This window comes from Scyliorhinus canicula, chromosome 5, assembly GCF_902713615.1.
Source record: "Scyliorhinus canicula chromosome 5, sScyCan1.1, whole genome shotgun sequence".
Classification (NCBI taxonomy): domain Eukaryota; kingdom Metazoa; phylum Chordata; class Chondrichthyes; order Carcharhiniformes; family Scyliorhinidae; genus Scyliorhinus; species Scyliorhinus canicula.
This window is the reverse complement of record NC_052150.1, coordinates 209,402,733-209,425,382: the sequence shown is the minus strand read 5'-3', so window position 1 is coordinate 209,425,382 and position 22,650 is coordinate 209,402,733. Positions and strand designations below refer to the sequence as shown.

Below are 22,650 nucleotides of genomic sequence, written 5' to 3'. Positions count from 1 at the left end.
AGGAGGCTGGAAGATTTTCCAAGCTTTGGCGAAAGGGAGAAATCTCCAATTTGTCCCTTACTATGGAATTCAGTTCAGGGATTAGGAATTACCCACTGGCAAAAGACCACAAATGAAGCAAACCTCCAGGAATCTCCCTTGACTGGTTCCTGGAGAATGAAGTATCCTCTTAAGAGTAAGGCATAACTGTGGAGAGAGATTTTCAGTCATTTTAGAAAATTAATGGGAAGCTTTTTTGTACTTTATAATATAAATTGCCGACTTAAATAGTGATCAGTCAAAGTTTCCAAATAAACCAAATAAACTTCTGTTTCTTTCTTACAGTAAAAGTCTTAAAACTTAAATACTTGTTGTGTAATTTAATCAGTCACTTGAAGATAAAAAATTTTTTTAATTCTTGGGGCTCTTGACACTTTGTTGTTAAGAAATTTAAAGGTGAAGATCTCTGGCAGAAAGAACCGGTATCCGGGAGATATCAAATACCCCTTTGATATTTTTCGCTGTAGCAATGCTCCTTATTCCCTCAGCACCCCTGATGCCAGGACACAAATTCAGTCCTCCCCTCTGGAGAGAGTGGAATTGATTTTTAAAATATAAATTTAGAGTACCCAATTCTTTTTTAAAAACCAATTAAAGGACAATTTAGCGTGGCCAATCCACCTACCTGGCACATCCTTAGGTTGTGGTCTCCTTAGGGGAGACCCACGGGGAGAATGTGCAAACTCCTCACACACAGTGACCCAGGGCCAGGATCAAACAAGGGTCCTCGGTGCCGTGAGGCAGCAGTGCTAACCACTGCTCCACTGTGCCGCCCAGGAGACAATGGAATTGGAGGGCAAATCTTGCCCCCTGGGCAGGGCGGTTGGTGGCTTTGGAAGTTTGTGACTAATGCCAGCAAGGGGGCTGGGGTCTTCACCAGTCTCCACCTCCGGTTCCAAGGAAGACGAGGTAAAAGTAACATTCCCATCTTTTTCCTGAATGGCCTGCGATGATTCCTAAAAGGAACGTTGATTAAGCTGCTACACAACTGAAAAAACTAGGTGGGGCTTACACATTGCATGGTCCACCTAATTTATCACACATTTTAAAGAAGGGTGTACAGCCCACCCTCACGGCGCGGAAAACCCAGGTTCGATCCCAGCCCCGGGTCACTATCTGTGTGGCGTTTGCACATTATCTTTGTGTCTGTGTGGGTCTCATTGCCACATCCCAAAGATGTGTAGGGTAGGTGGATTGGCCATGCTAAATTGCCCTTTGATTGGAAAAAAAGAATTGGGTACTTTAAGCAGTTTCTAGCATTGCTCTGTATATCTCTAGGGCAGCGCGGTAGCACAGTGGGTAATGCTGTTGCTTCACAGCTCCAGGGTCCCAGGTTCGATTCCAGGCTTGTGTCACTGTCTGTGTGGAGTCTGCACGGTCTCCCCATGTCTGTGTGAGTTTCCTCCGGGTGCTCCAGTTTCTTCCCACAAGTCCCGAAAGACGTGCTGTTAGGTAATTTGGACATTCTAAATTCTCCCTCTGTATACCTGAATAGGCACTGGAATGTGGCGGCTCAGGGCTTTTCACAGTAACTAACTTCATTGCAGTGTTAATGTAAGCCTAGTTGTGACAATAAAGATTATTATTAAATTGATCCAACGATAATTCCAGGCAGTCTCTGATACCAGGTACATTCACAAATAGTGAGGATCAGTGTGGCAACAGAACTTCACACCAAGATATTGGTATAGCTTGTGCCCCTTTTCTCCTGCAAAATGGCTAAACTGCAGATTCATTTCTACTCCATCGTGTCAAGATGACTTTGACTGAATGGGGCCTAGCACCCAGTACTGGGATAAATGATAAGGCCCACCACATAAATTGAGTTTGACACCCCCGACCTAATGGGCTACTCCTACTCCGTGTTCTAGGAGGCACCGTGGCGCAGTTTATAGCACTGCTGCCTCACAGCGTGGAGAACCCAGGTTCGATCCCAGCCCCGGATCACTATCTGTGTGGAGTTTGCACATTCTCCTCGTGTCTGCATGGGTCTCACCTCCACAACCCAAAGATGTGCAGGGTAGATGGGTTGACCACGCTAAATTGCCCTTTAATTGGAAAAAAAAGAATTGGGTACTTTAAATTATTTTTTAAACATTCCTGTGTTCTGCCTACCATGAGCCGTCCCTGACTTCTCTCAATGTTGTTCTCAGAGGGGAACGTCCACAGGCACCCCTTTTCCATCAGGCCCTATTAACTCTCTGGTGATATCTGGGCGGCCAAGCTTAACACGCAGCCAAGGCATCTGAATGTTCTTGTGTAGCAAATGGCAGGAAATGCAGAAGCTGTGTTACCTACATTTGTAAATGTTTACCAAATTCTTGACCACTCGCAGATGGAGGTACAGCTCCTTTCCCTTCCTCTTTACCTCCAATCTCAACCCCCCCCCCCCCGATGATAGACCGGGAAGCAATGACATAGGAATCTATATCCCTGATTTGGTTTCACCTGTCCCACTCATTGGAAAATGAATTGAGTGGGCAGTGGGGCAAGAGACTAGGCAAACTGGGCCTAGCAATCTGTTCTCAATCACAGCCAAACTCCAATGTGTTCACTACCAATGTTTTGCTCATCATCATCCAGCAGAGGTCACTCAGTAGCCGTCAGAGGCCCAATTCTCTTTCTTCCTGGGCTCAGACCCCTGAACTGCTGCCTCAGGATGATTAACCAACTTAGCAAGTGTGGCCTTCCTGGATTGCACTGTGCAGTACCACACTGGGTAGCGCATTTGCTCCAATAAACTATAGGGCAACGTCATCTGAATATTTTTGAGTTGGATTTTAGAGGTGCGACTTCTTAACCTCAGCGATAGGCCTTTTGAGAAAAACCCAAATGTAATTGCTTTAAATTTTGTTCCATAGAATACCAAATGGCATCACGTCTGGAAAGATTTCCTTACCTTCGAGACTAGAAAAAAAGAGGAAAGGTTATTTTCATTTCTATCAGCACCGAAAGTGTTACAAAGAACCTGAGCACAGCCTGAGCTGCAGGCGATGGGAAAGGAAATAGAAATTAATACCAGAGGCAGATTCAGCCATCTTCACTATTTCTTTAAACCAATCTTCTGCATTTTCGCACCATGGGAACATTTGTCTTAGTTAAGCTGCCTAGAGTCCTTTACTTAAATGTAATCCAAGGGACGGCTTTCAGCCACACATAGTTGATTATTTTAAATCCATTTGTGGTACATTGTCATTACCAGTCTTCTACAAACTGAATCTGAATGGAATTTAGATGTAGTGTTGAGTTCTTCGTTCTGACAGATGCTGCAGAACAAGTGACCCTGAAGCACGTCTAAGACACTATAAAGCGTGCAACAGCAAAACGAATGTGGATGCTGGAAACCTGAACTGAAAGCAGGAAGTTCTGGAACTGCTCAGTAGGTCAGCCAGCGTCTGTGGAGATAAATGGGCTGGACATTAACAGCCCTTTCAGAATGACCTGGGAGGCAGTGGGGCCTGTACAATGACAAGGGAAGGCAGTGGGGGCACGGAGATAGTGAAGGGGGAGGGGATGATGTGGCGTACCGCATCATGGCATTTTAGAAGCTGTGGGAAAGGTCACAGACTGAGCTCCCAGTGAGACACCATCTGAGCCATTTGAGCGCCCAATTACACAACATCCCTTACACAGCATCCCTTGTGGAGAAGATTAAAGGCATTGAGTATTTTAGTGAATCAAAGGATTGGATAGGGAAGATAGAAATTATTTCCTCTGGTTGGGAGTTCAGGGAAAAGGGGACAAAACATTAAAATTCAAGGGAGGGTGTTCAGCAAAGTCAGCAAGCCATTACTCACACAAAGGTTGGAGGAAATCTGAAACGTCCACCCTCAAAAGCTGTGGAGGCCCCGGCCCAGTTGAAACCGTTACAATTAAGATTGATAGATTTTTGCTGCTCAAGCTTATTAAGGGAAATTGAAACACTGTTGGTAGACAGAGTTAACATAGAACATGGAACGATACAATGCAGTACAGGCCCTTCGGCCCTCAATGTTGCACCGACATGGAAAAAAACTAAAGGCCATCTAACCTACACTATGCCCTTATCATCCATATGCTTATCCAATAAACTTTTAAATGCCCTCAATGTTGGCGAGTTCACTACTGTTGCAGGTAGGGCATTCCACGGCCTCACCACTCTTTGCGTAAAAAACCCACCTCTGACCTCTGTCCTATATCTATTACCCCTCAATTTAAGGCTATGTCCCCTCGTGATAGCCACCTCCATCCGTGGGAGAAGGCTCTCGCTGTCCACCCTATCTAACCCTCTGATCATTTTGTATGCCTCTATTAGGTCACCTCTTAACCTTCTTCTCTCTAACGAAAACAACCTCAAGTCCATCAGCCTTTCCTCATAAGATTTTCCCTCCATACCAGGCAACATCCTGGTAAATCTCCTCTGCACCCATTCCAAAGCTTCCACGTCCTTCCTATAATGAGGCGACCAGAACTGTACGCAATACTCCAAATGCGGCCGTACCAGAGTTTGGTACAACTGCAACATGACCTCATGGCTCCGGAACTCAATCCCTCTACCAATAAAGGCCATCACACCATAGGCCTTCTTCACAACCCTATCAACCTGGGTGGCAACTTTCAGGGATCTATGTACATGGACACCGAGATCCCTCTGCTCATCCACACTACCAAGAATTTTACCATTAGCCAAATATTCCGCATTCCTGTTATTCTTTCCAAAGTGAATCACCTCACACTTCTCCACATTAAACTCCATTTGCCACCTCTCAGCCCAGCTCTGCAGCTTATCTATGTCCCTCTGTAACCTGCAACATCCTTCCGCACTGTCTACAACTCCACCGACTTTAGTGTCGTCTGCAAATTTACTTACCCATCCTTCTGCTCCCTCCTCTAGGTCATTTATAAAAATGACAAACAGCAACGGCCCCAGAACAGATCCTTGTGGTACGCCACTCGTAACTGAACTCCATTCTGAACATTTCCCATCAACCACCACTCTCTGTCTTCTTTCAACTAGCCAATTTCTGATCCACATCTCTAAATCACCCTCAATCCCCAGCCTCCGTATTTTCTGCAATAGCCGACCGTGGGGAACCTTATCAAACGCTTTACTGAAATCCATATACACCACATCAACTGCTTTACCCTCGTCCACCTGTTCAGTCACCTTCTCAAAGAACTCGATAAGGTTTGTGAGGCATGACCTACCCTTCACAAAACCATGCTGACTATCCCTAATCATATTATTCCTATCTAGATGATTATAAATCGTATCTTTTATAATCCTCTCCAAGACTTTACCCACCACAGATGTTAGGCTCACCGGCCTATAGTTACCGGGGTTATCTCTACTCCCCTTCTTGAACAAAGGGACCACATTTGCTATCCTCCAGTCCTCTGGCACTATTCCTGTAGCCAATGATGACCTAAAAATCAAAGCCAAAGGCTCAGCAATCTCTTCCCTGGCTTCCCAGAGAATCCTAGGATAAATCCCATCAGGCCCCGGGGACTTATCTATTTTCACCTTGTCCAGAATTGCCAACACTTCTTCCCTACTCACCTTAATGCCATCTATTCTAATAGCCTGGGTCTCAGCATTCTCCTCCACAATATTATATTTTTCCTGAGTGAATACTGACAAAAAGTATTCATTTAGTATCTCGCTTATCTCCTCAGCCTCCACACACAACTTCCCACCACTGTCCTTGACTGGCCCTACTCTTACCCTAGTCATTCTTTTATTCCTGACATACCTATAGAAAGCTTTTGGGTTTTCCTTGATCCTACCTGCCAAAGACTTCTCATGTCCCCTCCTTGCTCGTCTTAGCTCTCTCTTTAGATTCTTCCTCGCTTCCCTGTAACTATCAAGCGCCCCAACTGAAACTTCACGCCTCATCTTCACATAGGCCTCCTTTTTCCTCTTAACAAGAGATTCCACTTCTTTGGTAAACCACGGTTCCCTCGCTCTACCCTTTCCTCCCTGTCTGACTGGTACGTACTGATCAAGAACACGCAATAGCTGTTCCTTGAACAAGCTCCACATATCCAGTGTGCCCAACCCTTGCAGCCTACTTCTCCAACCTACACATCCTAAGTCATGTCTAATGGCATCATAATTGCCCTTCCCCCAGCTATAACTCTTGCCCTGCGGGGTATACTTATCCCTTTCCATCACTAATGTAAAGGTCACCGAATTGTGGTCACTGTCTCCAAAGTGTTCACTTACCTCCAGATCTAACACCTGGCCTGGTTCATTACCCAAAACCAAATCCAAAGTGGCCTCACCTCTTGTTGGCCTGTCAACATATTGTGTCAGAAAACCCTCCTGCACACATTGTACAAAGAACGACCCATCCAATGTACTCGAACTATATCTTTTCCAGTCAATATTAGGAAAGTTAAAGTCTCCCATAACAACTACCCTGTTACTTTCGCTCTTTTCCAGAATCATCTTCGCCATCCTTTCCTCTACATCTCTAGAACTATTAGGTGGCCTATAGAAAACTCCCAGCAGGGTGACCTCTCCTTTCCTGTTTCTAACCTCAGCCCATACTACCTCGGAAGAAGAGTCCCCATCTTGCACCCTTTCTGCCACCGTAATACTGTCCTTGACTAGCAGCGCCACACCTCCCCCTCTTTTGCCCCCTTCTCTGACTTTACTAAAGCACCTAAACCCCGGAACCGGCAACAACCTCACGGTAGCATGGTGGTTAGCATCAATGCTTCACAGCTCCAGGGTCCCAGGTTCGATTCCCGGCTGGGTCACTGTCTGTGCGGAGTCTGCACGTCCTCCCCGTGTGCGCGTGGGTTTCCTCCGGGTGCTCCGGTTTCTTCCCACAGTCCAAAGATGTGCGGGTTAGGTGGATTGGCCATGCTAAATTGCCCGTAGTGTAAGGTTAATGGGGGGATTGTTGGGTTACGGGTATACCGGTTACGTGGGTTAAGTAGGGTGATCATTGCTCGGCACAACATCGAGGGCCGAAGGGCCTGTTCTGTGCTGTACTGTTCTATGTTCTATAACCATTCCTGTCCCTGCTCTATCCATGTCTCTGAAATGGCCACAACATCGAAGTCCCAGGTACCAACCCATGCTGCCAGTTCCCCTACCTTATTTCGTATACTCCTGGCATTGAAATAGACACACTTCAAACCACCTACCTGAACACTGCCGCCCTCCTGCGAAGTCAAATCTGTGCTCCTGACCTCTCTACTCTCAATCTCTCGCACCCCAAAACTACAATCCAGGTTCCCATGTCCCTGCTGAATTAGTTTAAACCCCCCCAGAGTACTAACAAATCTCCCCCCCAGGATATTGGTGCCCCTTAGGTTCAGATGTAGATCATCCTGTCTATAGAGGTCCCACCTTCCCCAGAAAGAGCCCCAGTTATCCAGAAATCTGAATCCCTCCCGCCTGCACCATCCCTGTAGCCACGTGTTTAATTGCTCTCTCTCCCTATTCCTTGTCTCACTATCACGTGGCACGGGCAACAACCCAGAGATAACAACTCTGTTTGTTCTCGCTCTGAGCTTCCATCCTAGCTCCCTAAAGGCCTGCCTGACATCCTTGTCCCCTTTCCTACCTATGTCGTTAGTGCCAATGTGGACTACGACTTGGGGCTGCTCCCCCTCCCCCTTAAGGACCCGAAAAACACGATCCGAGACATCACTTACCCTTGCACCTGGGAGGCAACATACCAAACGTGAGTCTCTCTCGCTCCCACAAAATCTCCTATCTGTGCCCCTGACTATTGAGTTCCCAATTACTAATGCTCTGCTCCTCTCCCCCCTTCCCTTCTGAGCAACAGGGACAGACTCCGTGCTAGAGTCCCGCACCCCATGGCTTACCCCTGGTAAGTCGTCCCCCCCACAAGTATCCAAAACGGTATACTTGTTACTCAGGGGAATGACCGCAGGGGGTCCCTGCACTGTCTGCTTCTTCCCAGTCCCTCTTACAGTTACCCATCTATCTCCAGTCTTTGGTGTAACTACTTCCCTGAAGCTCCTATCTATGACCACCTCTGCCTCCCGAATGATCCGAAGTTCATCCAACTCCAGCTCCAGTACCATAACTCGGTCTTGTAGGAGCTGGAGCTGGCTGCACTTCCTGCAGGTAAAATCAGCAGGGACACTAACAGCATCCCTCACCTCAAACATCCTGCAGGAGGAACATTGCACTACCTTCCCTGCCATCCCACTTAATTTCAACCAAGTTCTGGTAAACAAATATAAAACAAATAAAAAAATAATAATATAATATAGCACTTACCTGCTCACCCCAATGGGTCTTATTATTAGGTTAGAGGAGGAGGGCGGGTGGGAGACACTACACGTGTAGTGTCTCTGGTATCCTCTCCACCACAATTTATTGGCTAGGAGAAAATCCTTCCCAGAAGTCCGCGGGTCGTACTTCCGGTTCCCGCCTTATATTATCTTTGCTCCCACTGGCACCCCGCCGCTCTCAATGTGTCCCCTCCCGCTCTTTTCAATGTCCCGGCTGTCTTACCTCTCGCGCTCTTTTCATTGTCCTGGCTGTCTCTCCTCTCGCGCTGTTTTCAATGTCCCGGCTGTCTTACCTCTCGCGCTCTTTTCAATGTCCCAGCTGTCTCTCCTCTCGCGCTCTTTTCAATGTCCTGGCCGTCTCTCCTCTCGCGCTGTTTTCAATGTCCCGACTGTCTTACCTCTCGCGCTCTTTTCAATGTCACGGCTGTCTCTCCTCTCGCGCTGTTTTCAATGTCCCGACTGTCTTACCTCTCGCGCTCTTTTCAATGTCCTGGCTGTCTCTCCTCTCGCGCTGTTTTCAATGTCCCGACTGTCTTACCTCTCGCGCTGTTTTCAATGTCCCGGCTGTCTCTCCTCTCACGCTGTTTTCAATGTCCCGGCTGTCTTACCTCTCGCGCTCTTTTCAATGTCCCAGCTGTCTCTCCTCTCGCGCTCTTTTCAACGTCCTGGCTGTCTCTCCTCTCGCGCTGTTTTCAATGTCCCGGCTGTCTTACCTCTCGCGCTCTTTTCAATGTCCCAGCTGTCTCTCCTCTCACGCTCTTTTCAATGTCCTGGCTGTCTCTCCTCTCGCACTGTTTTCAATGTAGATCTGCCATGATCCAATTGAATGGCTGAACAGAGAGGGGGCGTTGAACAGCCTACCCCTGTTCTTACGATCCTCTGCATTTCACTGGAATATAAGGCATGATAGGGTACAGTGCAAAGAGCAGCTTTTCTTTTTTTATAAATGGTTGCACACTAATAGGGGTTTGAGGAAATAGCAAGAAACTTGAATCTATGGAGATACTTTATTTGATGATACAACTTATTGATCCACCTGAGCCTTGTAAATAGAGCAAATCAACCCCATGAAATCAAGAAATTGGACACGAGGAGAAAATTTGATTTCTACTTTGCTCTTGTAAATAAAATTTAATGTTAGTGCTGAGGTGTTAAATTTTTGTTCCAACTATAATGGAATTTCGAGCTGATCTAACATGTCATATAGCGCCAATCATTGGGATGACAGATAGTTACCAGTGAACCCAATACGGATTTCAGGAGGAACATATTTAACCCAGAGAGTGGTTAGAATGCGGAACTCTCTGCCATGTGAAGTAGTTGAGGTGAATTACAAGCGTTGAAGGGGAAGCTGGATAAACACATGAGAGAGAGAGATGGAAGAAAGTCATGTGGATAACCTTCAGTGAAACAGGCCATTTGGCTCCAGCGGCTCTGTCCTGTAATTTCTAAATGCACCAGTTACAGAACGTGTTCACTCTCACCGTCACCAACCTCCTCCTTCGGTTCTTTGTTGTTGGCTTGGATTGATGTCGGAATTGTTAATTATTTTTCTTCTACATATCTGGTGAGGAGTTTTGTTTATGTTCTTGCTGTGAGCCTCAACAGGGCGCTGGAAGGAAAGCCACAGCAGAGTCAAAACCCCGAAATAAAAAAAAACCTTTATTGCAAATGTCACAGCAGCAGCAGCCTGACGGTTTACTGATACAAATTTGTACGCCCCAGAGGCAGCAGAGCCGAACTAGAGAAAAAAAGACTTTCCAATAAAAACAAAACGTATTTCTTTGTTAATACCCTGCAGGGCAGCCCTCAGGTCAATGATGTTTGCTTAACAGTCCCAATCCCGGTTGACCTTGAGGCATAATTAGATATTTGCTCAAACAATATTCTTTTGTGGTTCAGCGCTGCGTGGTAGAAGACACTGGAGCAGGTTTCCTTAGGTCCGTGTGCCAGTTCCGGGAGCAAACTGTGCAGCAGCCTGGTGAATGTATGAGAACATGTTGCACAGAATGAGGATTGCAGTCTAAACCGGCCTGACGTTGTTAAAGACACTTAAAAAAACAACCCTCGATGAATCATTTGGTGATGAGTAAGATTGGTGGACAGGAATGGACATCGAGAAGGATGTGGTAAACGGTTAGCTTACAATGTTCCTTTGAGAGCAATACTTCCCAGGTGGCTGAAGAGAATTTTTTGAGGCTTGGGATGGCAGCTGTTCAAAATATATTATTTTTTTGGGGGGTTGCGAACACAAATGCCAGCAAATTAAGTACTGCTGACACACCACGGGCTAGATTCTGCGGTCCTCCAGTCACGTGTTTCTTGGCACGTCGTTCACTGTTGGCGGGATTCTCATCTCTCGCCGCTTGTCAATAAAATTTCCCATTGAAGCCATCCCACGCAGGCCCGGAAACCCACGGGCAGGGGGTGCGCTGCCGGAAGGAAAAGGGAATCCCCATGGACGGAGAATTCCAACCCACATTTTCAACTCAATAATGGACCTGTTAGTCTATAAGGTCTGATGTGTTTCCCTGTAGTTGAAATAACTCACATTTAAAGATGAATTGTGCTGTTCATATCCCTGATCAAGATGTCTGTTGCCTGCTTTATGCCGGGTCAAACCTGTGTTTGCGAATTAAAATCATACAACTACAGATGCTCACAACCACAAAATGAAGCCAGGCATGTCTTTGCTAATGCAGTCCCAAACTAATTCCATTACCTCTCCCGATAGCCCTGAGTTTTACTTGTATGATTTTTTTCCCCTCAGAGATGCGAGTCTCTGTCTCGGCCATTTCTTGGGGCAAAGCATTCCTTGTTCCAACAATCCTGTGACTAAAGAAATTTCTCCTTCTCCTTCACTCCCAGTGATTGTGTTAAATTTATGACCTTCATCACTTATTGCCCAGCTAGATGAAATGGCAATGCTCTTAAATGCATCCGGGCGCCAGTCTTGATTTGTGCCCGTCGCTGGATTCTCTGCCACTGACAGTGAAGTTCCCGATGTGATGGAGAGATGTAAGTTTTGATACAGAATTAGTCTATGATTTATTTAAGAAATAAGTAATAATACGTTCTAGGAAGATAAAAAGCAGGGAATAAAAATAAAGCCTGCTCATTCAAAAGACAGTCGGTAATCCATTCTGTCAGGGGACCTTTCCCATTGAACCTCCCAATTCATCCATCTTCACATCTCGATGTATTGGACAACTATCTGCTGCCCTGCACAGCCAACATTCTGTACCAACTCTAACTCTGATGGTCCATTCCATCATCTCATGCCTGACGAAGCTTTTCAATGACCATTCCAATTAGTAAAGTCGCCATAATTAGGGGCTGGTTTAGCTCACTCAGCTAAATCACTGGCTTTTAAAGCAGACAAGGCAGGCCAGCAGCACGGTTCAATTTCCCGTACCAGCCTCCCCGGACAGGCGCCGGAATGTGGCGACTACGGGCTTTTCACAGTAACTTCATTGAAGCCTACTCGTGACAATAAGCGATTTTCATTTTCATTTTCATTTCATAATCCCAGATGACCATAGGCTGCTTTCCCCTTTGAGGAGGAGAGCTGATTGGTGATGATTTAACCTTAGGGTCAACACACCTCAGTGGAGGGGCAAGGTTGAGAAGGCGGAGCCTTCATACAAAAACCTCAGCCGGTACGGGAATTAAACCCAGGCTGCTGGCCTTGCTCTGCATCGCAACCTAGCTGTCCAGCCAACTGAGCTAAACTGGGCCATTCCAATTAGACCTTTATCCGACTCCTCTTTGAAGATTTTGATCATACCGACCTCAGTGGGGATTCTGTTCCAATTGCCAGTGTTCCATGGAGAGAAAAAAATTGTGCTCACTGTGTATTTTTGCATTTTTTATTTTGAGCATGAAGTTCTTAACTTGGAGCTCCCAGTCTAAGTCAAACAGTCAGTTTACACCTGGAGACCCCCTCTGCTTCTCAGCATTTTGGCGATCTGTGCCATGTCCAGCTCCCATTTTCCTTTTCTGATGTCCTCCAAACTTCTCCTCGCAGCTTTCAGGCCTGGATTATTCTGATGAAAACAAGGACATTTTTATTGCCAGATGTTAGCCGAGAAAAAGAAACATCAAATTTCAAATAAAGACCGACAAGAATGGACAACCCCTCCTTACCTTTTTGGACACTAAGGGCAATTTATCACGGCCAATCCACCCAACCTGCACATCTTTGGGCTGTGGGAGGAAACCGGAGCACCCGGAGGAAACCCACGCAGACACAGGGGAAGGGGGAACATGCAGACTCCGCACAAAGTCGGGAATCGACACTGTGACCCTAGAGCTGTGAAGCCACAGTGCCAACCACTGTGCTACCATGCCGCCAATGGCATTACTAAAACTGAAATTTCCATTATCAAGATCCTGAGGGTTACCATTGACCAGAAACTGAACTGAAATTGCCATATAAATACTGTGACTGCAAGAGAAGATCAGGGGGTTGGAATCCTGCAATGAGTAACTCATCTCCTGACCTAAGCTAGTCCACGAGGCACATGTCAGGTGTGTGAGGGAATACTCTCCACTTGCAGCACTGTAGCACACATGGTTAGCACAGTTGTTTCACAGCGCCAGGGTCCCAGGTTCGATTCCCCGCTGGGTCACTGTGCGGAGTCTGCACGTTCTCCCCGTGTCTGCGTGGATTTCCTCCGGGTGCTCCGGTTTCCTCCCACAGTCCAAAGACATGCAGGTTAGGTGGATTGGCCATGATAAATTGCCCTTAGTGTCCAAAAAAAGGTTAGACGCGGTTATTGGGTTATGGGGATAGGGTAGAAGTGAGGGCTTAAATGGGTCGGTGCAGACTCGATGGGCCAAATGGCCTACTTCTGCACTGTATGTTCTATGTATCTATGCATAGATGAATAAGCAGCAACAACAGTTTCATTACCTCCACCACCGACGCATAATGGGAGCCATGTGTACCATTTGCAAGATACACTGCGGGAACTCATCGAGGTTCCTTAGCCAGCCCCTTCCAAACCCATGACCAATGCCACCTAGAAAGCCAATGGCAGAAAACACCTGGTAACACCACCATCTGGAGGCTCCTCTCCAAACCACTCACCATCCTGTTTTTGAAATATGTCGCCATTCCTTCACTGTCGCTGGGGCAAATCCTGGAACTCCCTGAACAGCACAGTGGTTGTACCTACACCTCAGGGACTGCAGCGGTTCAAGAAGGCAGCTCATCACCACCTTCAAAAGTGCAATTAGTGTTGGCAATAAATGTTGGCCCAGCCACCAATACCCACATCTCATGAATAAATTAAAAAAGGATGACGTGCCCCAGTCATTTTGGAGATTGTTCTTTAAATAGACCTTTGTTAGCAGAGCTGTTCAAGAGAAATGAGAGTGCTAATACGTCCGGGAGCACTTTCCTTTCTCTTTTGGACAGCAGACTTGTGCTTTTAGCAGGGTGATAGCCAAATAGCTGCAAAGCACATGGGCAGAATCAGAACTACAACAAGAATTTAAAACTGGGAGGATGTTTGCTGTATCATTGATTCATCCAAAATTATTTCTACATTTCACATAATGTAGGTGCTGCTCACTGATAATATTGCAGAGTGTAAAATCGAGGCTAAATGTCACTTTACGTATGGCATACTTGTCATGACAGTCGGAGGAAATAAAGCAGGTTGGGAGGAGGCTTGTGGGAGCATGGGCCAGGTTGGGCCAGATGGCCTGTTAAACGTGGGTACATAGATACATAGCAGATAGGAGCAGGAGGAGGCCTTTTGGCCCTTCAAGCCTGCTCCGCCATTCATCACGATCATGGCTGATCATCCAACTCAATAGCCTAATCCTGCTTTCTCCCTATAGCCTTCGATCCCATTCTCCCCAAGTGCTATATCTGGCCGCCTCTTGAATATATTCAAAGTTTCAGCATCAACTACTTCTTGTGGTAATGAGTTCCACAGGCTCACCACTCTTTGTGTGAAGAAATGTTTTCTATGTCTGTCCGAACTGGTTTACCCTGAATCCTCAGACTGTGACCTCTGGTTCTGGACGCATCCATCATTGGTAACATCTTCCCTGCATCTACCCTGTCTAGTCCCTGACTTATAAAATTTTATAAGTCTCTGTGAGATCCCCCCTCATTCTTCTGAACTCCAGCAAGAACAATCCCAACCTAGTCAATCTCTCCTCATATGACAGTCCCGTCATCCCTGGAATCAGTCTGGTAAACCTTCGCTGCACTCCCTCGAGAGCAAGAACATCCTTCCTCAGAGAAGGAGACCAAAACTGCACACAATACTCCAGGTGTGGCCTCACCAAGGCCCTGTATAATTGTAGCAACGCATCCCTGCTTCTATACTCGAAACCTCTCGCAATGAAGGCCAACATACCATTAGCCTTCTTTACCGCCTGCTGCACCTGCATGCTTACCTTAAGCGACTGGTGCACAAAGACACCCAGGTTCTGCTGCACACTCCCCCCTCCCAATTTACAACCATTCAGGTAGTAATCTGCCTTCTTGTTTTTGCTTCCAAAGTGAATGGGCGGTATTCTCTGCTCCCGGGAAAAATCGGGAGGGCCTCGTGAACTCGGCCGAGTTTCACGATGGCCTCGGAGGCCGCTCCTCACCCCCATTCTCCCCTCCCGGCGGGGCTAGGAGCGGTGCTCCGTAAATCTCGGCCGCGGGCGCGTCGCACCGAGAATGACGTCAGCCGCGCATGCGCAGGTTGGCCGGCTCCAACCCGTGCATGCACGGCTGACGTCATGACGCTGACAGCACGAACCCGCGCATGCGCGGTGGCCGTCTCTCCCCTCAGCCGCCCCGCAAGACGTGGCGGCTTGATCTTGCGGGGCGGCGGAGGGAAAATAGTGCGTCCGATTTGGACGCTGGCCCGACGATCGGTGGGCACCGATTGCGGGCCTGTCTGCTCCCAAGCACAGTCGTGGTGTTCTTTCCTTTCTCGGCCACCAAAAGCCCCAAACGGGCTTCTCACTCCCGTTTCACGATGGCAGCGACCAGGTGTGTTTGCCGCCGTCGTGAAACGGCCGCAAACGGCAGGCCGCTTGGCCCATCTGGGTCGGAGAATCGCCGTTCGCCATGAAAAACGGCGAGCGGCGATTCTTCTGAGCCGGGGGGGGGGGGGGGGGGGGGAATTGCGGGGGCAGGAGGGGGCATGGATTTTGTCGGGGGGCCCTCCCGCGATTCCCCACGCCGCGTGGGGAGCGGAGAATCGCGCCCAATAACTTTGACCGAGGAAAGGTATTTGGTGTGGACATCACGTCTGGTTTTCCATTTTTGGAAACCAGCTCTGACTCACGCTGGCCTCATGCTGCGTCGGTGGGGCCGGTGACTCCCAGAAGCCGGGCACTCCGGCTTCGATCAGGCTGAGCAGACGTAAATGGGTTTAAAGACTCATTTAAATATGCGAGTTTGGTTCACACCCGGTGATGGCATGAACCAGATTGTGTTGGAGGCTGAGGGCCGGGAGCATCTTGCTCTGTTCGGTGGCCGACGCAAACCTTGCTCAGGGGCTCTCCCGCTATTTTCTAGGAATGGCGGGAGGTGCGGCAGGTGCAACGGGGCGTTAGAAAAGCACCCAGAGCAGCAACAGTGGAAAGTGGAGGAGAGGGCATCAGTCATGGTAAAACTTAACAAATGGTTTGAGAAAGGCACCAGTGAGGCAACTGGGATTTTCAACTGACAGCAAACATGCAGTTTCAGAGGATGGAAGTGAAATGATGAAGGCAAAGGAGGGGACACAGACAGACCGTCAGTAAGTGGATGGAAGTTTTGTCAAAACGTTCGCCAATGGGTTACTTATGGGCTGCAGTGAAAAGTGAAGATGTGAGAATCAGAAATTTTAAAGCCTTTTGTCACAGAAAAGATCAGGTACGTCGTAACTAGTGTAGATAGGCTTTAGATTGGTTTCACAGGTCGGCGCAACATTGAGGGCCGAAGTGCTATAATGTTCTATGTTCTATGTTCTCTGTAACAATGGAGAAAAGGGAGAAATTATAGTGCAGGCGTGAAGGCAGGGAAGTGCAGCAGATGCTGGGGGAAGGGTGGACAGCGTGTTCTGTAATCTTGCCAAGCTCACGTCATTTTGAATGTCGGCAATAAGATCAACTTGTACCTTTTGATTTTTCATTTTCCAGAGTGAAATATTACTTCAGAAAAGGGTAATATGACATGACAAAAGATTATTTGACATTTATAATCATGTAATGGACTTCTCTACTCTCTGCCTGTGATCAGAGTATGTGACAGCGAGGACTGTATAAGATCAGTTGTTCTTTAATGTCTTGCAATTAGGTCATGTCATTTAATCATTTGTTTTGTTTTGATTTACTGTAGGTCCTCAGCTTTCCTTAACCTTAATGTATTCAGGAGTTTAAATCAACTCAGCTAAGTGATTCTTTGAGCTGCTGATTTATATTTGAATGGTGCTGGACAATTAAAGGAAGCCTATTGTAAACGTTACAGATGCTTTAGTGGGGGTTTTTTGCCCCTGTGGTATGATTCCATCAAAAATTGGGGAAGTGGCAATTGTTGTCCATTAAACGAAAATCACATCACAAACCTATCGGAGAATATGTTATTTTTAAATATATTTTTGAAGACTGTATGCAGAGAGTTGTAGAGATCTACAGCACAGAAAAGACCCTTGGCCCATCGCGTCTGCGCCAGTCAAAAACAACCACCTAACCATTCTAATCCCATTTTCCAGCACTTGGCCCATAGCCTTGTATGCCCTGGAATTGCAAGTGCTCATCTAAATACTTCTTAAATGTTATGAGAGTCTCTGCCTCCACCACCCTTTTAGATAGTGAATTCCAGACTCCCACCACCCTCTGGGTAATTTTTTTTTTCTCACATCCCCTCTATATCTCCTCCCCCTTCCGTTAAATCCATGCCGCTGGTCATTGATCGCTCCACCAAAGGGAAACGTTTCTTCCTGTCTGCTCTATCTATGCCCCTCATAATTTTATGCACCTTAATAATTTCTCCCTTCAGTCTCCTCTGCTCCAAGGAAAACAACCCCAACCTATCCGATCTCTCTTCATAACTAAAGCTCTCCAGCCCAGGCAACATCCTGGTAAATCTCCTCTGCACCCTTTCCAGTGCTATCACATCCCACTTATAATGTTGATTCCAGAACTGCACACAATACTCTAGCTGTGGCCGAACCAATATTTTGTACAGTTCCAGCATAACATCCATTATCTTCCATTTGCCAATGATCAGCACGGTAGCACAGTGGTTGGCACGGTTGCTTCACAGCACCAGGGTTCCAGGTTCAGTTCCTGGCTTGGGTCACTGTCTGTGCAGAGTCTGCACGTTCTCTCTGTGTCTGCGTGGGTTTCCTCCTGGTGCTCTGGTTTCCTCCCACAGTCCAAAGATGTGCAGGTTAGGTGGATTGGCCGTGCTAAATTCCTTAGTGTTCAAAAAAAAGTTAAATTAAGTGGGATTACTGGGTTATAGGGATCGGGTGGAGGCATGGACTTGAGTAGGGTGCTCTTTCCAAGGTCCGGTGCACACTCCATAGGCCGAATGGCCACTTTCTGCACTGTAAATTCTATGTTCTATGATCAACCCTTCTCCCAAGCCCATCTATATCCTTCCGGAATCTAAGGCTGTCCTCCTTACTATTTACCACCCCACTAATTTTTGTTTCATCCACAAATTTACTGATCAACCTTCGCACATTATTTTCTAAATAATTGATATAAGCCACAAACAGCAAAGGCCCAAACACTGATCCCTGCAGAACCACACTGGACACAGGTTTCCAGTGGGAAAACACCCCCCTGCTTCCTGCCTCTCAGCCAATTCTGGATCTAATTTGTCAAATTTCCTTGGATCCTATGGGCTCTTACCTTGGCTATCAGTCTCCCATGTGGGAACTTGTCAAAAGCCTTGCTGAAGTCCAAGTAGACTATGTCAAATTCATTTCCCTCATCTACACGCCTGGTCACCTCTTCAGAACAATTCGATCAAGTAGGTCAGACATGACGTCCCCTTAACAAAATGATGCTGACGGTTCTTGATTAATCCCTGCCTTTCCAAATGCAAATTAATTCTGTCTCTCAGAATTTCATCAACAGGAGTATCACAGAGCCATGGAAAATCGGACATCTAGCCGGCACGGTGGCGCAGTGGGTAGCACTGCTGCCTCATGGCGCCGAGGACCCAGGTTCAATCCCGGCCCCGGGTCACTGTCCGTGTGGAGTTTGCACATTCTCCTTGTGCCTGGGTGGGTCTCACCCTCACACCACAAAACGATGTTCAGGGTAGGTGGATTAGCCCCTTAATTGGAAAAAAATAATTGGGTACTCTAAATTTATTTTGTTCCTGTGCTTTAATGTTCTTTGTTCTCTTTGTTCTTTGTTCCAGGTAAAATAACTAGCTTTAGACTCATTCTTTCACCATTAATCGGATGTAAATGGGTTCAAATGTGCATCCTACTGTTGGTGCATGTAGCTCGCGCTGCCATCGGGGAACCGGAGCAATGGATGGTGCTGATCCCGTTCTTTTGCCTGGCATAGGGATTTTCGTCATATCGGGAGCTCCGCTACCAATGGCGGGCATCGAAGAATCCACCCCTATGCCTCCCTGATCCAGGACTCCACAACCACCAAGAATAATTTCTCCCAATCTATCCTATCAGGTACTCCTGGAGACTTGAAAATTTCACTCAGATCACTCCTTAACCTTCTAACTTCTCGCAAAAACAACTTAGGTTTGCGTAATAGCATGGGGTCAAAGGGCATAATTGTGTGGGGTCAAAGGACATTCCTGCAGAGCAGAAACATCAGCACCTCTCAGTTGAGCCAAATGGCCTGTTTCTCTGTTGTATATTCCATATAATTATAAACCTGGCTTTTGATCCATGGCATAGTTGTATTGCGGGCTACGTTAAAGTTATTATTCTGAATTCCGCCACAAATTCTTCATTGTGTCAAAATTTAATTTTCAACATTGACATTTCTTCGATTCTTGTACGAACAATTGCGTCAACCGCAAACAGGCTTCCTGGTCCTGAATAATTAACATGCTATTCAGAGCCCTTGGTTGCAAAACACGCTCCTGTGTTGAATTTGTGACATTTTCCTCAGTTGTAACTTTTCAGAGCATCATTGTGCTGTACAGTATTGGCATCTTGTCAATCACCTGCTGTGCTGATATTAACCAGCAGAAAAGCAATAACAATTGGACTTGATACAGGTTAATCTTTACTTCTGATTAAACCTAGTACCATGTAGAGAGCCATGGAAAATTGTAGCTTCAGATCACACTCATAGTTTGACATTACCACTGAACCTTATTTTCCAATTGAATTCAAACCCCCTGTACTTTCCAAGGGTAAGTAGTTAGATAACAACTGTCTCTTTATCAAGTTGAAAAACATGATATTGCTGAATAAACTGTTAACTAACTGATCAAAATATTGCTGGCTTTCAGCAGCAGTAAACATGCACAAATAATATCGGAATTCATTTGAAAGTCCCTTGGTCTTCATATATTCCAATATGTTCTTCCTGCTCACTCTAACCCTATGCTGCTGTGATGACCGTCTACTGCTCTTACTCCAAATTCTATCCAAATTCATCTCTCCCACCTCTCCCTCTGTTATGTCGATTACTAGTATGTGGTGAAAGAATAGTCCAAAGCTAGTTTTTTTTACCTAGAACAAAGAACAAAGAGAACAAAGCCTGCGCCGATCCAGATTCCTTATTTAGACCTGCTACTTAACCCTCCATTTCCCTGCCCCTTCCTAGGGAGAGTTTATTCTCAAGACAGTGCAACAAAGTAGCAAACTCCATTCCTTCCACGCCCCACTGTTTCTGCCGCGCCCATTAATATGCTTACCTTTAACAATGCAATTGGTTAACAATGTCATTGCCAAACAATGCAACTGCTGATACATTGACGCTTCCCTTATACAATCCTAGCTGAGAAATCTTAGGTAATTGCAATTTAAACTTATTTTGTTCTTCACCATTTCGCCAATGCTTTTCCACCATGGAGTGGGGGGAGGGGAGAATTTTAATCTTCAAGGCTGGGCGGAAGCTGCTAAATGTAAAATTCTAACCCTCGGATGGGAAATTAGAGTTTGTTGGGGTCCCTTGCCTTTGTGGCTTGTGGGCTCATACAGTCCCTACAGTGCAGAAGGAGGCCATACAGCCCACTGAGTTTGCACCGACCCTCGAAGTGTGCCCACATCCCCGCTCTATCCCCGTAACTCCACGTAACCTGCACATCTTTGAACACTAAGGGTCAATTTAACATGGTCAATCCACCTAACCAGCACATCTTTGGTCTGTGGAAGGAAACTGGAGCATTCAGGGGAAACCACACAGACATGGGAAGAACGTGCAGACTCCGCACCGACTGGAATTGAACCCGGGTCCCTGGTGCTGTGAGGGCAGCAGTGCTAACCACTGTGCCATCATGCTTCCCATTGAGGTCTGTGAGGTGCTGGCAAAGAAGTCATGAGGAACTGTTGCAGTGCATCCTGTGGCAGGACACCTTGAAGCCATTGTGCGCTGGTGGTGGAGGGAGTTAAGGTAGCGAGTGAGCTGCTGATCAAGCAGACTCTTTTCTTCTGGCTGGTGATCAAGTTTTTGAATATTGTTGCAGCTGCACCTATCTTTGCAAGTGCTGAGTATTCCATTCCATGCCTATAGTTTCTTTCCATTTTGACATTAGTTTATTGCCTCTTTCCCAGCAAGCACCATTTCCTGGCCAAGTGGACAGGCAGGCAACATGTTGCAAGGGTTTTGCCAATGGACCTCTTAAAATAGTTAACTGGATATATATTGGCATCCATCCATCTCAGGCAATGATAGGCTGCACCGAGTGTCTTTGTCACTTTGCGATTGAAAACTGTCTGTTGTGGCTGCAGAGGCTGACTCGTGAGTGACAGTCAATTCTGCAGCTGGCGCAGACAAATAGAGCTGGGCCAAATTCCACTGATATTTTCTCCTCATGGTCATTTATTTTGTCCTGTGCTTTTTCCACGCCCTTCCTGACTCCTTGTCCAGTTAGCTGGGAATGTTCAACAGTCAACTAGGTACCTTTCATTCTTATTTTTAATTTAAGGAGACCTGCGCATTTTGCAATGGATTGTGGCTACTTGTACACTGAAATGTTCATCATTGCACAATCGTTTTATTATTTTGTACTTTATTTTAATGATTATCTGCAACTCTGTTGAATTATGAATACTTGTTTTAGTTGTATCACTATTTGACACGTGCTGCCATAATGATTTTTCAATAAATTAATCCATCTATCTAAACTTTCTGCCTTTGGGGCAAGGATTTATTGGTGGGGTGTTTATGCTGCCGCTTTGATCATTGCCTGGTAAACACATTGCATCACAGGCAGAGGCAGAGAGGCCGGAATGCTCAATTGTCCTGAGTGGTATCTGAAGGCATCTCATTTAGTGAAAAGCCATCAAAAATAAGAAGTAAATGCGTCATAGCCCAAGGTGACCATTGGCTGCTTTCCCCTTTGAGGGGCAGAGCTGATTGATGGTGATTGAATCTGAGGATCACCACACCCTAAGCAAGGGGACAGGGTTGAGAAGGTGAGCCCTTCATGGACAACCTCAGCCAGTATGGGAATTGAACCAACGTTGTTAGCCTCACTGTGCATCATGAACCAGCTGTCCAGCCACCTGAGCTACACTAGCTCCACAGAAATAAGACTATGGGGAAGAACCTTCCTGCCACTTGGCACCTCTGACCTTTAATACCAACTGTTCTAAAATACAGATAAGTAACTTCAGCAGTGAAGCAACACACCAGTCATGCTCATTAACTTTTGATAGGGCTATTAAAAGCATATAAATGATGGGTTGCCATTCTGTAAGAGCTACTCGGTTCTGTAGCCCAGTACGTTATTGACAGAAAATCCATTTTGACAAAGGAAAATGCATCACCAGAATAGGTAAGCAGGACAAAGAACATACGCAAGTCACTTAATGGTCTGTAATACAATCGCCTCTATTTATAATTGAACCTCTGGACATCAACTTCCAGCGTTAAACTAATTTTACCTCAATATTTATGCAGTGAACAGTTTTTATTGTTCGAATGAAGAGAGAATTTACAGATGGCAGGCCATTCAAATGAATTAATACATGCCACTGAGGAACAAGCAATAAAATATGCATCTGGTTTGAATCCCTGATACTGCACAGCAGAACACATTAAATGGAGCAGGATGTAAAAAAAAAATGATGCCTTTAACGATTCAAAACTCTAACTATCTTGTATGTTAATTTAGAAGCACTGGGAGCAGTCTGCCTTGGAATTTTTTTTAACTCCACAGAAGGTCATTAGCACATTGTACCTTCA

General features: G+C 46.3%; 1 protein-coding gene and 1 long non-coding RNA gene across 6 annotated transcripts in view; one reads left to right on the top strand and one right to left on the bottom strand.

Moving 5' to 3' along the window:
- dpp6a (dipeptidyl-peptidase 6a) overlaps positions 1-22,650 on the top strand; it is a 1,618,183-nt gene that overhangs the window by 680,264 nt on the left and 915,269 nt on the right. The gene's annotated exons all lie outside the window — the stretch shown is intronic.
- Positions 11,832-22,650, bottom strand: part of LOC119966544 — a 94,481-nt gene continuing 83,662 nt past the window's right edge. The window contains exon 3 of the long non-coding RNA XR_005460792.1: positions 11,832-12,344. This is a non-coding gene — a long non-coding RNA (uncharacterized LOC119966544). The remainder of the gene's footprint in view (positions 12,345-22,650) is intronic.